Genomic DNA, 15,706 nt, shown 5'->3' on the forward strand with positions numbered 1-15,706 from the left:
GGATCCTAGGGGGGAAAAAATAATATTATTTTCAAATAAAAGTTTTCTGTTAGCAATGTCCAAACTGGATATTTCTCCTCTTGCAAGGTTCTGGCATATTCTTTTCAAAGGAAGCCTGAAACCTTTTAAAGGGAAATATCAAAGGAAACGTTTTTTCTTTCACTGACATTTTTGCACAAAACCAAAATATATTTCTTGACAGGCTTCAAAGCGACCCATATCCTCGATCCAAATGCAAATGAGCGTTTAGGAGAGCTTACCAACATATCAAAGAGCTCTAGACCAGGCCTTTCTTTTCCACTTTCACTGCAGCTGCTGCCATTCCTGTCAAGAAATATGAAAATAGGGTAGGGAAAATGCCTCCATGTGCGTGCTTTTTGGTGCTAATGCCTCGGAAGAGCTGTTCTACATCCCTTGTCCCGAGCGTGTTTGATAGCTGAAATGGCAGGGCTCGTGATGGTAAGGAATTTGACCAGGACTTGGGGGGGGGGGGGGGTTGGGTTTTTTTCTTCTTTTAGCAGCCTTTGACAAATTTTCTTTGAGGGTGTTCTAGAAGACGGGGTCCAGTGACTGTGATCAGCGGTACAACCTGAGAAAAGATGAAGTTGGAGGAAGAAATGGGATTTTGTGGACTGAGTGTGGCTTTTGCAAAGAGCTCTGTCCCCGCACCTCCTGGCATGAGTCCTTTCCCTCCCCCAGGCTTGAAGCTTTTTTCCCCCCAGAATAGCTGCAATAATCCTCCATCTAATAAGCCGAGGCACTAGTGCAGGTGAAAGCCTTGCTGATACCTGTGCAGAAAGCATTGTGGAAGTGGGGAAATGTGCCTGCTTCGTGCCAAGCCCCAGCAGGTTTGCGTTACACTGCTTTCCCCCATCCCAGGAAAACGTGTAAAGACCAGAGCAGGATGGAGAGGGACAAGCAAAGCGACACCAATATGTCCCAGTGTTGCCAAATTGCTGGGGAGGTGACCCTGCTGGGGGGGGGGACATCTGCAGGCACACTGCCTGGGAGGGGAGACGGAGGAGACCCATCCAGGCTGCCGCATCCCATCCTCATGTGTTGCTGCAGGTTGGAAACACGTGCAGGGCGGGCGAGACGAACGGGCAGCAACAAGAACATTTGCTCATCTTTCATGAAAATTCATGAAAATGCTGTGCTTTCGGACAATTTTTTCCTTTTAGCCCTTGGTGTCCCCCACCATTTGTCAGAGGGATGCTGTGGCTTGCAAATAACTGGAGGAGAGGCTTGAAGCACAATATGTGGCTTTATTTTCTGCGTCACTCCAAACGCACCTGAAGCTGTAACTGGGAGGGTTCATGGCCAATGCGGAGTGCAATAAAACCACCAAGCCTGATGTTTAGAACTGGGGGTTCCTCCAAGGAGTACTGCAAGCATCTCCCTGGTGTTCTAGCTCCTTGGATGTAAACGAGGAAGGCTGAGGTTTATGTTTGTACTCCCTGGTACAGGAGTGTTGCTTCATGTGTGCACTCGTAGCACCCGGCAGCCTGCAAACCCCCTCTCAGCACACCAGTACAGAAACCATCAGTCTTAAACCAGCCCTGTCAGCTCACCAGGGGTTGTCTTCTGCAGTGCCTTAAGCTCAGCCACATTTGTCCCGTTCCAGTTAAGCTGAGCTCCAAACTGGTGCCAAAGTACCTTTGCTGTGGGCTGCTTGGACGTGCTGCGCCTGGCAGAGCAGGCAGGGGTTAGGCAGAGGTTCTCACTGCAAATCGTGCAGACTGACGTTTCTGAGTACCTTTTGTTGTTGTTGTTGTTTTATCTGCTTGTTATTTTATTCCCTCGTCAAAATAATGAGGTTAGAAAGACGAGAAAATGGGTCTCCTTGTACTTTTTTTGGAGAGGGAAGGCCACTGTAAGGAGATGGTGTGAAGTTTTACTTGCTGTGCTTTGCCTAACCTTGTGTCTGATGTTTTTACTGAGTGCTTAAAGGGGAACTGAGCTTACTGAGCACTTTTTCCAGAAGTATGGAATATCCTTTGTTTTATGTGTGTATGTGTATTTATATGTATGCACATGTGTGTATATATATAGTTTTTATAGCACTGAGTGTGGCGCAGGACATCAAACCCCATGTCATTTGTTTCCCTTCCTAATGACATACCTCTGGAATCCTGACTGCTTGAGCTATTCCAAAAATGTAGCTGATGTCTGTGCTCTGGATGGATGGAAAGCTTCTGCTGGCAATGGCCTTTCCAGCTCCTTGGTAGCGGCTGTAACGTTACAGTAGCCGTTAGCAGCTCGTATCGAAGAGGAGGGCCCTGTAGCACTGGGACCATCTCAGCAAAGATCCAAGCCCTGTTACCTGCAAGCATCCACGTGAAATGATTTGTGCAAGAGAGGAGGAGGGGCTGGTCGGTGGTGGTCCCTGTATCCACGCCAGTTCATGCACAGAGCTTTGCAGCAATATACGAGAGTCATTCCCGGGCCGTGTTTCCAAATTGCTTAAGAAACTAAGCCCTAAATCCCGTTAGGATTAAAGTCTCTCTGGCACTAGGGAAAACGTTGCCCTTTGGGAGCCAAAAAGAGCCACGATTTCAGGCTGCATCCTGGAGCCTTAGTGAAGGATTCCCTTTGTAATCATCCCAGCCAAACCCCGTCTGCCTGGTCGGTCTGTCTGTCCCTAACGCCGTATCTCCCCGGCAATGAGATGCGTTGCGTGGGAATTAGCCTCCCAAGAGGGGTTCTGGTGCCAGAAAATAAAATGTGTTTGGCTTTTCCATGTTCGTTTTTTTCAACAAAGGTCTGAAAAATTTGAAGGAAGGGGGACAAAAAAATGTTAATCAAACTTTGCCATGGGAAGAAGACGTGTTTTCCTGAGCTGGCTGGGTGGATCCAGACCTGTGGCTAGTCTTTCCCAGTTTTCCAGGGTGTTCAGGATATAGTCAGGTCGCTGACTGTATGTATGGAACGCTGTTTTGGTGCAAAATCAGATCACGGCAGCTGGCTCGAGGCTGGTACTCAGGCTTGGCTCAGGACAGTGGGTGCAGCTCATGCTCCTCGGGGAATCCCCTGGACATCATCCCCCCCCCCCCCCCCCCCCAATGTCACCGTGGTGGAAGCACCAGGAGATGCGCCTACCCCAAAATACCCGGGATACACGGAGACGTGACCAGCAGTCTGGGGAGCCTCTTTTCCCAGCCCCACCAAGCTCTGATGGTAATATCTCTGCGCTAATACCTGCAGAGATAAAAGCAGCCTCCCTGCAGGTATTAGCGCCGCTATAAGCTTGATAACACTGGAGTTCCCATAAAAACCCGAGAGGTGGGACTCCCATGAAACGGACACTTCCCGGTGTCGGTGCCACATATGGAAATATTGCAGAGGCTGCGAGTATTTTTTTTTTTTTTGTTCTAGCAGCCGCAACTGCAATTTAAAGAGAGAAAGAGAGGTATTCCAACTATTTTGTCTTTAAAAGGAAATACTGAATAACTTATGGATAAGACATTAACCCAAGCCTAGACCACTGTGGTCATTAAAGAGCCCTCGGCACTATTTGCGAGAGGGGAGGCGGCGGGGGGGGGGGGGGTGTTAGTCTTGGACTCCTGCCTAAATTCCAGTTTAAGGAAATGCATCCCGACTACCTAAAGTTCTACCTGCATTTTAACTCGGACCTGGGTCTGTATTCCCAGCCACCGATCAATAGGTCTGAATAATACCTCTGCCCTTCGTCAGCGCTACGGGTGAGAAAACAGCTACCGTTGTAGGGATGCGGTTAATTCAGCCGGGAGGCTGGCTTCTCCCGGGAAGGGGGATGCAAAACCCTGGCTTTTGGGGTAGGGTTTATGCTTTGGATCTCAAGCCTTTATCTAAGAGAAAAGGCTTGTTCAGAGGTGGAGCGGGTCATGTGGTGAAAGCCCAAGGTGCTTAGTTTTCAAAAGTATCTATAGAGAAAAAGGACTGGGAGGGCTGGGGGGGATCCAGCATCCTCGCTCTGGTCATGTCAGAGGCTGGGTCTGAGCATAGAAGATGCTCTGCCTCCAGATCAGGCCTCACCCTCACCTCTACTAGTTACAGACTGGCCTCACAGCCAGTGTTCCAATATAGTGTTTAGTTACCCTTCCAGGAAAGTTGTTCTCAATAACAGCTGCCACACCAGCTCATCATTTTCGTGGGATAAATATCCGTCCCCTCCTGCAGCACGCGAAGCTGCTGCTGCATTCCAGCCCAAAGGTGGCCGTCCTGTGTCTGGAGAAAAAAGCGATCCCTGTAAAACGAGTTTCAAAACAATCCTTCTGGATGAATGGTGGTGATATTTGAAGCCAGTTATTTTATCTTGCTTGGGCTTTAAAGATAACACGCTACCAGCATGTGAAAGGGCATCATTTTTCTTCTCTGGAAGTTATTTATGATCTTAATCCTGCTCCACCCTACACATTAAAGTTTGTGAGGCTTTTCAGTGAAACTATTATTGCTTTCAAAAGCAGATCAAATCACATTTTCCCACCCTTTTTTTTCACTTCATCTTCCCTGCACCAGCACATTTTAATGGCAGAAATGAGCTTACCTTCGCAGCCGCTTCCACAAATACGGCTCAGGTTCCCAAGCATGCAGGGAACTGCAAATTTGAGAGATACTTTGTATTTGGATATAAATATTTTTCACACTTTGGCAAAGCATATTTCACCTTGTCTGTATGAGTAATGATGTGTTATCCTCCGCTCTCCCAGTTTTGCATTTCAAAGTTACCCCTGAAGGAAGTTTCCCGGACGGCTCGGAGGCGGGTGGTAACGCTGCTGTCCTGGTTTTGCAAATGACAATCTCGATGTGAGACAAAGTTATTTAATATCAGGTGGTGCAGTGGTGGAGCAGCCGAGGATCTGGTTATACCCCCAGCACAGGGGGCTGTGGGTTTTAACAGGCACATCCATTGGCTGATGGGGCAAATGTCAGATGAGGCGTTTTATTGAAAAAGATGGTGGTGGGACTGGAAGCAAGGGGTCTTTTCTTGGCTCCGCTGAGACCTGTGCCAAAGCCCGTGCTGCTTTTGAGGAAGCCAGAATTTCATTTTAAGCTCTTTACAGCATCCTGGGCAGAGGACTTGGTGGTTGAGCTGAAGGAATGTCTCCCTGCGAGCCTCCAGCCTTGGCTCATGCTCAGCTGTAGTACGGTAGTGAAGGAGGTTTGTTCTTGTTGCTCCATCATGACAGCAGCCCCCACATCTGTGTCCCTGGCTGGTCCATCTGACTTCTCCCTAGCCATAGGAAAGTGCTTCCCGTCTTCCTGATAACCCTGCAGAAAAGCATCTCCTGGGTATAACTCATGAACTTCTTTGCAGCTGGGGCATCACTGGGTAGAGGGCGTTGCCTGCCCAGGCTTTCCCAAAACACCGCCGTCGGTGAAGTACACCACGGTGCTGTGTGGCTGGGCAGGAGGGGAATAACACTTCATGGACCCAGCCCTGGGTGGGTGACTCAGGAAAGGATGCTGGAGGTGCGTGGAGGAAAGGATGCTGGAAGTGCATGGAGGGAAGGATGCTGGAGGTGTCTGGAGGGAAGGATGCTGGAGGTGCGTGGAGGAAAGGATGCTGGAAGTGCATGGAGGGAAGGATGCTGGAGGTGTCTGGGGGGAAAGATGCTGGAGGTGCGTGGAGGGAAGGATGCTGGAGGTGCATGGAGGGAAGGATGCTGGAGGTGCGTGGAGGGAAGGATGCTGGAGGTGCGTGGAGGGAAGGATGCTGGACGTGTCTGGGGGGAAAGAATGCTGGAGGTGCGTGGAGGGAAGGATGCTGGAGGTGCGTGGAGGAAAGGATGCTGGAGGTGCGTGGAGGGAAGGATGCTGGAGGTGTATGGAGGGAAGGATGCTGGAGGTGTCTGGAGGGAAGGATGCTGGAGGTGCCTGGAGGGAAGGATGCTGGAGGTGCGTGGAGGGAAGGATGCTGGAGGTGTCTGGGGGGAAAGAATGCTGGAGGTGCGTGGAGGAAAGGATGCTGGAGGTGCGTGGAGGGAAGAATGCTGGAGGTGCGTGGAGGGAAGGATGCTGGAGGTGTCTGGGGGAAAGAATGCTGGAGGTGCGTGGAGGGAAGGATGCTGGAGGTGCGTGGAGGGAAGGATGCTGGAGGTGCGTGGAGGAAAGAATGCTGGAGGTGCGTGGAGGGTAGGATGCTGGAGGTGCGTGGAGGGAAGGATGCTGGAGGTGCGTGGAGGGAAGGATGCTGGAGGTGCGTGGAGGAAAGGATGCTGGAGGTGCGTGGAGGGAAGGATGCTGGAGGTGTCTGGGGGGAAAGAATGCTGGAGGTGCGTGGAGGGAAGGATGCTGGAGGTGCGTGGAGGGAAGGATGCTGGAGGTGCGTGGAGGGAAGGATGCTGGAGGTGCGTGGAGGGAAGGATGCTGGAGGTGCGTGGAGGAAAGGATGCTGGAGGTGCGTGGAGGGAAGGATGCTGGAGGTGTGTGGAGGGAAGGATGCTGGAGGTGTCTGGGGGGAAAGAATGCTGGAGGTGCGTGGAGGGAAGAATGCTGGAGGTGCGTGGAGGGAAGGATGCTGGAGGTGCGTGGAGGGAAGGATGCTGGAGGTGTCTGGGGGGAAGGATGCTGGAGGTGCGTGGAGGGAAGGATGCTGGAGGTGCGTGGAGGGAAGAATGCTGGAGGTGCGTGGAGGGAAGGATGCTGGAGGTGTCTGGGGGGAAAGAATGCTGGAGGTGCGTGGAGGGAAGGATGCTGGAGGTGCGTGGAGGGAAGGATGCTGGAGGTGTCTGGGGGGAAAGAATGCTGGAGGTGCGTGGAGGGAAGGATGCTGGAGGTGCGTGGAGGGAAGAATGCTGGAGGTGCGTGGAGGGAAGGATGCTGGAGGTGTCTGGGGGAAAGAATGCTGGAGGTGCGTGGAGGGAAGAATGCTGGAGGTGCGTGGAGGGAAGGATGCTGGAGGTGTCTGGGGGAAAGAATGCTGGAGGTGCATGGAGGGAAGGATGCTGGAGGTGCGTGGAGGGAAGGATGTTGGAGGTGTCTGGGGGGAAAGAATGCTGGAGGTGCGTGGAGGGAAGGATGCTGGAGGTGTGTGGAGGGAAGGATGCTCGAGGTGTCTGGGGGGAAAGGATGCTGGAGGTGCGTGGAGGGAAGAATGCTGGAGGTGCGTGGAGGGAAGGATGCTGGAGGTGTCTGGAGGAAAGGCAGCTGTATCCATGACATGCCCCCTTGATCCAACTATTTTCCTTGTTTTGGATCCCTGCTGTTATTCGTAAGAAGATGTTCATGTTTTCATCAATCAGGCACATGCCACAGGATTCCTGCCCCTTGAGGGGACCGATGAAGCGATTGACTCCAGATGGGAAATGTCGGAGTAAGGAGTGCTCTGATAGCCACAGTTCATGGCAAAGCTTGCAGGGAAGCAGAGGCTGGTGCCGAGGTGGAGTGGGGGGAATCAGTCTTTTCATCATGTCCTTTTGCAGCCAAGACATCGCGGGGAGTTGATGAGACCCAGTGTTTTAATTATGGCCAGGTTGGGCAGGTCCTTCAGGTATGGGGTTGGAGAGGGAAAACTGCTGATAATGCAGACGAATCGTCCAGCGCAGGGGTTCGTTCCACCCAAAGCAAAGGGGGAATAACCTGTGACAGTGCAGATGCTGCACCAAAGAGGGGTTGCACAGGCAGGTGGGGATGGTGGCAATGGCTGCAGCATCCCGCGGGAGATCTACGTCCCAGCTGGCCGCCCTGCTCTTCCGAGGGAACCGTGGGCTGCAAAGGGTGGTGCTGTGCAAAGGATTCAGGGCAGGATTTAAAGATGGTATGAGATACCGTACAGCATAGGTACCCTGCTTTGAGCTCCTAGTGTGCTTGAGACCTGCTTATTTTTCATGCATGTACAAGCCCTGAGATGCAGGAGCTTTTCAAAGAGCAAGTGTAGCACAGACGGAGCACCGATGGATGGTGTCTCTGCGACAGCTCAGCTGAGTAGAGCCCGCCTGGTCCAGGCTAGGCTGCAGGCGTGCTTACTTCTTAAAGTGGAGTTCACAAGTGAACCCGGGCTCCTGGAAGATGGAGGAATAAGCCGGTTTGTGTGTGCAAGAAAGAAAACGCCTTTGGGCAAAGGGTGTGTTTTGGTGAATCTGCATGTCCTGAGCATCCTCCCTTGGGATGAAGAGACAGGTATGTCTGGGGACAGGTGCCTGCAAGGGGATGGTTATCTCTGTTCACGTGGGACCTGCAGGTGGCACGTGTGGGAGCAGGTTGGGCTATGAGTGTGTCTGGTACAAGCTGATGTTGCTTTAAGACTAGAATAGGTTTCCGTTTTCCACCTTCCGGGCAATCACTGAGGAAAGAGATTGTCTCATTTTTTCATGTACATATATCTCGTCTCCGAGTTACCGAGGCAACACTGTATATGTTTGCAGGCTGGAAGGATCTGGGGATGGAAAATGAAGCCAGGGAGTGGACTGAGGAGAGAAGTCCAGCAGGAATTTTCCTCTGGTCTTTTGCGGCCGATTGGTTAGCACTAATTTAAGCTGGTCTCCCGGGATTAGTCATCAAATCTGAGATTTCCATTTTTATTATTTTAAATCAACCACAGTTGCTCTTGGGAGGCCGTTTTTCATGTTAGAAATTAACCTCGCAGAGATTTAGCCGGTGGGGGCTGTAGGATGGGAGCCAGCAGGCAGGATAATACCATAGAAACATAAACAAGGTACAACATCTTGCTCTACCGGCTGGTGGAAAGCTGAGCCCCCGGGGAGCAGCAGCTCACCGTGGTGCAGCCTGCTGCTTCGAGCTTGATGGGAGGCACTGGGGTACCCAGATTTTCTCCGTGGCCACTCTGTGCAGGATTGTGGCTTGTGCGTTGCTCCAGGGCTTGTTTTTTTAGGATGCCCCAAGCACAGGGAGAAGCGCTGCAAGGATGTACCTGGGCAAACGCTGCCCATAGCTCCTCCACGCCGAGGAAACTCCTGGTTGCAGTCAATTGCACAGAGTCCTGTGGCACTGGTGAAGGTCTTTATAAGTTTCTTTTTCTCCCAGATCTGGGGTCATCGTTTCCCAGGGGATCTTGCTGCCTCAAGTTTGCTCTTGGTGGTGTGCAAGCACAGGTAGATAGATGGATGGCGCCGCAGAATTGCAGCATCCGTCAGGCAGGGGAAGGGAGAGGGCTTTGGGGGAGGTGGAAGCAATTTTGTGGATGCCTTAAATTGCTGATAAAGGACATTAATGAGAGTAACGAGTATCTATAAGTTGAGGGATGCTGTGCTGCTCAGAAAGTCCGTGGGAGATTTCTGTCTGCTCTGGCGAGGGTTTTGGGGATAGCATCTTTGAAGTTCTTACTGATGTTACAGTATCTTTCAGGCTGTGTTGCTCTAACAGTAACAAAGCTGGAGTCCACACGTGCCATAACCACCCAGGCACCTCCCCTCCATCCTTCCCACCACCGTTTCCCCAAACCCAGCTGGTACCTTGCCCCTCCACCGGCTGCCTGCAGGATGAAGAAGCCCCTTCAGCTCTCCGAAGCATTTGGGGGCTTTCCTCAAGCAGAAATGACCTTTTCTCTACCTCTTCCCCCCACACCCCTGCCTGTAAAAGGCAATTTGTGCTGAAACTTCAAAACGCTTGGCACAAGGTTGGTATTTCTGCCGGGCAGCTTCCCTCAGCTTTTCTGATCTCAAGCAAATAAATAAGGCAAGAACTTCACAAGGACAGGGAAAGCAGCAGAGGTGATGGTGCTGTTCCTGTTGGAAAGCTGGCATTCCCCACTTCTGCTAAATGAGGTTCAGAGAGGCCATCTGGTACATGTATTTCTAATCTCATCATTTTATTTCACTTGATCAGGGTGGGGTTGGTTGGTTTTTTTCATTCTTTCTTTTTGTCAGTCACTTGAGAACAGACTTATAAATAGACAAACTCTCCGACATGCCAGAAACTGGTGTTCAAAAACCCTCCCCACAAGTAATATAAGATAAGAAGTGTGTGGAAGGAGTTGCTGGTGCTGAAGTCACCCCGGGATATTTCTCTCCAACCTCCCCCGGTCCCTGCTCCGGTCTCCGAGCCCTTCCCCGCAGGTGGCACTTGGCTTCGGGGCAGTTGTGCAGGGACACAGAGGGGTGACATCCAGCCCCACCTGGGGAGAGCAGGCTGAGCTGGGCAGGGATGTGTCTTGGAGCAGCGTATGAAGGGTGGTTACAGCCGGAGCATTTTCAGCTGTTGGGAAAAAGGCTGTAAAATACGATTCCCACCATAAGCAGCCCTCTGGGTTCAGAGTAGATCAAATTGGGTATTTTGCCTCTGGCAGAAACCAAAACCTGATGTGCCAGAGGATGGTAAAGCCCACAACTAATCCCTTTAATTGTTTAATAACACAGCCAGCAAGGAAATGTTTTCTGATCCCGTTAATCTTTGCTGTGAAAGAAAAGCTTTTGTAACTGTATCCGTAGCTAGTAAAACCCCCAGTTATTCCCATAGTCTCAATACGCAGCCTTCCTCCGGCCACCGCCCTGCGCAGAGCCTGCCGCAGCACCTCCAGCAGGTTAACGGGAAAGAAGGATTTGAAAAATAAAAATAAAAAAATAATGAGGTGAAGCATAAGGCCAGCCGAGGTCTGGCTCGGCAAGAGATGGGAGCGGGGTGACTGTGGGCACGCGGCGGGGCGAGGCAAAGGGGCTGCACCCTGATTCAGGGGATGCTACAGGGGGCTGCCTGGCTCCCTGCCGGGGTTTTTAGCCCCTCTGGTTTCCCCAGCCCCATATTTCATACAAAGGGGAAGAGGGGAAAAGCTCAGAGGCAGGGAGAGAGGGTGTTTCTGGTATTGAGCAGTGGTGCAGTGCTATTTCTCTCGGCAGCTGACAGTGTAAATGCATTTCCTGGCAGGCAGCTCGCTCTGTATTAAAATTCTTGATGAAGATTATTAAAGTGTGTTTATGAAAAGCCTGCGAGTGCTTCTTGGCCTCCAACCTGCCTTTTTAAAATGAGATGTTTGGGTGCGGGCTGAGTGCTCGTGGGTTATTAAAACCAGCCTGTCCAAACCCACCCGCTCCATTGGCAAAGTGCAGTATCTGTAGCAACCGGGCCGGTCCCAGCCTCCTCTAGCTGGGGACCGGAGTGGGCTGACTGCGGCTGGTGCATCCCATAACCCTTCCCCAAAAGCTTGCCACAGATAGATTTGATATCTTTGTTGCAGACTAGCTCACGTCCTCCCTGGCCCGGGCTGGGGGTGGAGCGGGGTGCAGAGGGATGCTTGGGAGCCACAGTGCTGCGTTGAAGCCCTGATGGGGGCTGGGGGGGGGGGAGGGGGGGGCGTGGGGGTGGCTGCAGCGACCAGCCCTCCGTTGGTGCTGGCAAAGCTTTTGGGAGACATTTCCACGCTGGAGACAGTGCCCTCGAATGTCACACACAGGCAAACATCCCACCGGCGATGCTGACACCGAGAGGTCCCTGTCACCCAGCGCCAGGTAACCACCAGCGTGTGCTGGGGGCCCAGCTACCACACACCCCTTGCACGCACACGTGTGCACAAATACCCACCCAGCTGCATGCACACGCTTGCACAACCCTGCAGCACGTGCCTCCTGCCACACGCACCCTCGGGCAGCAGCCTTGGCCTGGTGCCCCATTTCCCTCTCTATATGCTCTTCCCTTTCCAGCCTGAGGTAGGATTTTGAACGTGGGAGACCAGGTTGTCTATCTAAATATATGTCCTTACAAAAAAAAAAAAAAAAAAAAAAAAAAAGTTTCCAAGAACAATGGTGGAAGCAGCCCAAAAATGTGCTAAGAAGGATGAATGCATTAGGATTGGAGTCCAAGCAAAATATCAGAAGGGTGAATCAGAAAGAAGGAAGGGAAGGGGAAAAAATAATAGAAACGTATGGAGTTCTTAAAAAGCTATTTTTTCCTTTTAATGTTAATGGCAGCTTTTCAATTTGAGCTTTGAGTGCTGGAGAAATGTGTCAACTGCTCCTGCCCCGAGCCGTACTTTGTGGGGATGCAAAGGCATCGTTGCGGTGACACGTTCAAGCTGGTGTCAGTCCAGCCCCATTTAGAATCGTGGAACAGTTTGGGTTGAAAAGGACCTTTAAAGCTCATCTAGTCCAACCCCCTTGCAACGAGCAGCGACATCAATTAGACCAGGTTGCTCAGAGCCTCGTCCAACCTGACCTTGAATGTTTCCAGGGATGCAGCATCTTTCTGGGTAACCTGTGCCGGCGCCTCAGCACATCTCACCAGTGAAACCACAGGTTGGTCAGGCAGGACTTGGGCTGCCTTGTCCTCCATGTGCCTTGACACCGCTTCTAGAAGGATCTGTTCCATGATCTCCCCAGGTGCAGAGGTGGAGCTGACGGGTTGCTAGTCCCCAGGGTCCTCCTTTCAACCCTTTTTAAAAACGGGTGCAACGTTTCCCTTTTCCCACTCACCAGGGACTTCACCTGACTGCCGTGACTTTTCAAACATCACGGAGAGTGCCTTGGCAACTCCATCAGCCATTTCCCTCAGGACTCTGGGATGCAGCTCATCAGGTCCCATAGATCTAGGTGTGTTCGGGTTCCTTAGGTGGTCATGAACCTGATCTTCTCTTACGGTGCGAGGGATCTTGCTCCTCCAGTGCCCATCCTGCGGTCCACCCCCTCGAGAGGTATGGGACGATAGTTGCCAATGAAGACTGAGGGAAAAAACTCGTTGAGTACCTCAGCCTTCTCCTCGTCTGTTGTTACCACTTGGCTCCTGGCTCTTCTCTGTAGGACTTCAGGTGTACCCAGCACGTCCCAGAGCACCAGGCAGAGAGCCCTCAGCAGCACCCAGTCCCTCTAACCTTGGCGTGTCATCCTACAGCTTGGCACGGCCAAGCCTGCTGTTATCCCCCTCTAGTTTAAATCTTTGTCAACAAGACCCGCTGGCTCTTGAGTGAAGACCCTCTTCCCCCTTTGAGAAAGGTGAATCCCATCTGATGCCAGCAAGCCTGGCCATCCCATTATCACAAAAACCAAATCTGTGGCAGGGACACCAGCCATGGAGCCATGTGTTAATAGACTGGGTCCCTCAGTTTCTTCTCATGTTGCTGCCCACAATGGGAAGGAGAGAGGGGAAAAATAAGCTGTGTTCCAGATTCCCTTACCAACCATCCCAAGGCCCTGAAGTCACTTCTGATCGCCATTGTGAAGATGTCTTTGCTGCTGTTATTAATTAAACACATTAATTTATGTTCTGCCCTTTCTTACAGCTTCCCCATCTCTATGCAGCACGATTATCTAGTGATGTTTGATTAGTGGGGCTAATTAGCCACCGCACCCATGGTTTAGGCTCCACGCCTCTGGTTTCGGCCCTAGCTCGCCAGTCCCTGTGACGTGCTGCTTGGAAATAAACTGATGGGAGTGTTTTACAGTAGTTTTTTTGAGGGGGGAAAAGCTGAGCCGCTTTGCAAATCTTCCTTCTGTAGGAAAATGGGAGATGGACCGTTGGGTGCCGCGTAGGAAAGGTGTTGGCTGGGCAGGTCAGTAGCCCAGCAGGATGATGCTGAGGTTGGAAACAGCATTTTCTGGAGCAGGGAAAGCCCTGTCCCCCCCGGAAATAGCATCTGTGCATCACACTGGGTTTAGGCTGGTTTGTTATAACTGGTTATAGCGTTTGGTGGTTGCTGCACCCTTGAGCATCGTCATATGCGTCCTGGCGGATCTCTCTCCCCTAATTCAGCAGCATGCTTTGGGCAGGCTAAAACCAGGTTGTCTTCTGCCTTTCCTCTCCAGTTCCCTCCTTTCTTTGTTGTTTGATCTGTCCCTTCACTTTTCCTGCAGCTCAAACCCCTTTCCCATTTTATCAGAGCTTCCAGCCAAAAGAGGGTTGGTTGCGGAAGGCAGATGAAGAGGCCAGAAAAAAACCCACTGTAATAAAATCTTGGTTTTGATTGCATGAAACGGGAAGAAAAATCTGTTTTCCAGGCCAATCAGGACGGTGTGGTGGCTGCAGATGGAGGTGGGAGGAGAAGGGGAGATCAAGCCCAAATTCGTACTTACCCCTGGTGACTGCAACATCCGTCAGGGCTAAAGACAATCTGTGTCTCATTAATCATCTGATATAAACAGAGGGAGACTCACTGGAACAGAGCAGTGTCACTGGATGAATGGCCTGGAGTTGGAAAATAAACATTTCAAACTCTGCCTCAGCGTTTATTTTTGCTAAATGCCTTCGCTGTGCCTGGGCGTTTTGCTAGCAGCGGGGTACCACTGCCCCAAATCCATCCCTGGGAGCGCGGCCGGAGCGTGGGCTTGTGATGCTGGGCAAGAAACGCACCCAACAGAAGTGCAAGAAAAATGTTGGAGCAGCCACGGTAGTAGCCTGTCCTGGGTGCTGTCGTGCTTTAGCTCCAAACTGGAGGGTTTCTCCTGCCCCGGGGGGCTGCGGAGGGGTTTCTCTTGGCAGTGCTTTGTTTTTTGGCAGGTGGGAAATGCAGCGGTGAGGCGGCACGGTTGGGCTGGCAGGCAGGATGCCTCTCCTCGCCTTGGTCCCACCAACCTGCGGTCAGTGGGGATCCAGGGGGGGGTGGCACTTGCAGACATCATTGGTGTGTCTCCATCAAATGCTCTCCATGTTCATGCCCCACTGGATTTGTTGTTTTTATTTCAAACCTCTTATGCCTCTTGTGTTTTGTTACACACCCACCCGCCCCCTCCCCTCTGCAGAAACCCACCAGGTGCAGTCTGGAATCCATGCTCACCCAAATATGCCTTTAATTCTGATTTATTAAGATGGTTATTGTATAGATGATTAGAAACATATTCTGGGGGATTTAACAGCCTCAGAACAGACATGTAGCCATTATAGAGCTGTTAATCCTTTATAAATATGTTTTTAATCATGCCAGTATTTAACATATGATAACTGTCCTATTAAACATAATATATAGCTGGCAGCCTTGTTATAAAGTATTGCAAGCTTTTTTTTTCCTTTTTTTTGTTTTTTTGTTTTGTTTTTTTTTTCTGCAGGCTCATTAACTTCTGCTGTTCGGGAGATACTAGCAAAACCACAAGTGGACGGGCTCAGCCCAGATACCCAACACTTCCACATCCCGTGAGGAATTTGGCTGGTGCTTGAACTTGCTGTATGAGGATCTTCACCAGGAGAGGACTTTGCTGAGACCCCAGCAGGTGAGTGGCTTTTGCTCCGGCCGTGGACCTGCTACCTGCTGACTTTTAGCATCACTCAGTGCACCTTGTCCCACCTTTGCCAAGCTGTCTGTTCAAGTTGTCAGAACAGCAAGGCAACATGTATAAAGCCATGTCAGCCCTTACAACTTCAGTAGCTGGGCGAGCTCAGCTAAAATAGACCCTTTATATCTCTGCGTGCACAGCAAAAGCAGTATTTCCAGCTGCAAACCAGGAGCTTTGCAGAAGCACACAAAATGTGTGCATGCTAGTGCATGGGCAGCGTAGCGGGTGGTACGTGTACCCCCTCCCATGTATCTGCTCTGACGTCAGGAAGAGTAAATTCCATTAGCAATGATATTTTGGGCCTTACAGTTCTGGTGGTGAGAAGAAAACAAGCACCCCCCGGCTACGCTCGGTTGGAAAATAAATGACATAACCTGGGCTGGCTTTTCATGTGCCTTCTGCCTTGACATGCCATCCAGCTTGGTTCCTATCCAGCTGACCAGCCATTCCCAAGGCTGGGCTGGTTACAGGAGAAGACAGGTTGAGAAGGGGAAAAATTTCCACTAAATTAAATTATTTTAGCTGGAAAAATAAACTCTCACCGCAGCTTGAAGCAGATGCCTGCCCGGTGCCTCCCC

The 15,706-nt window shown here is 51.2% G+C and overlaps 1 protein-coding gene across 4 annotated transcripts in view; it reads left to right on the forward strand.

The window, feature by feature from the left end:
- The window catches only part of SNX19 (sorting nexin 19), a 140,361-nt gene that overhangs the window by 93,308 nt on the left and 31,347 nt on the right, over nt 1–15,706 (forward strand). For 3 of the 4 annotated variants that reach the window (XR_008749885.1, XR_008749886.1, XR_008749889.1), the window contains one exon: nt 14,904–15,065. The gene's annotated coding sequence lies outside the window, so the exon portion shown is untranslated. Of the gene's footprint in view, nt 1–14,903; nt 15,066–15,706 lie in introns of those variants that run through there. The other variant, XM_055819305.1, reaches the window with a different exon arrangement.

Source organism: Falco peregrinus, chromosome 15 (assembly GCF_023634155.1).
Source record: "Falco peregrinus isolate bFalPer1 chromosome 15, bFalPer1.pri, whole genome shotgun sequence".
In the NCBI taxonomy this organism is placed as follows: domain Eukaryota; kingdom Metazoa; phylum Chordata; class Aves; order Falconiformes; family Falconidae; genus Falco; species Falco peregrinus.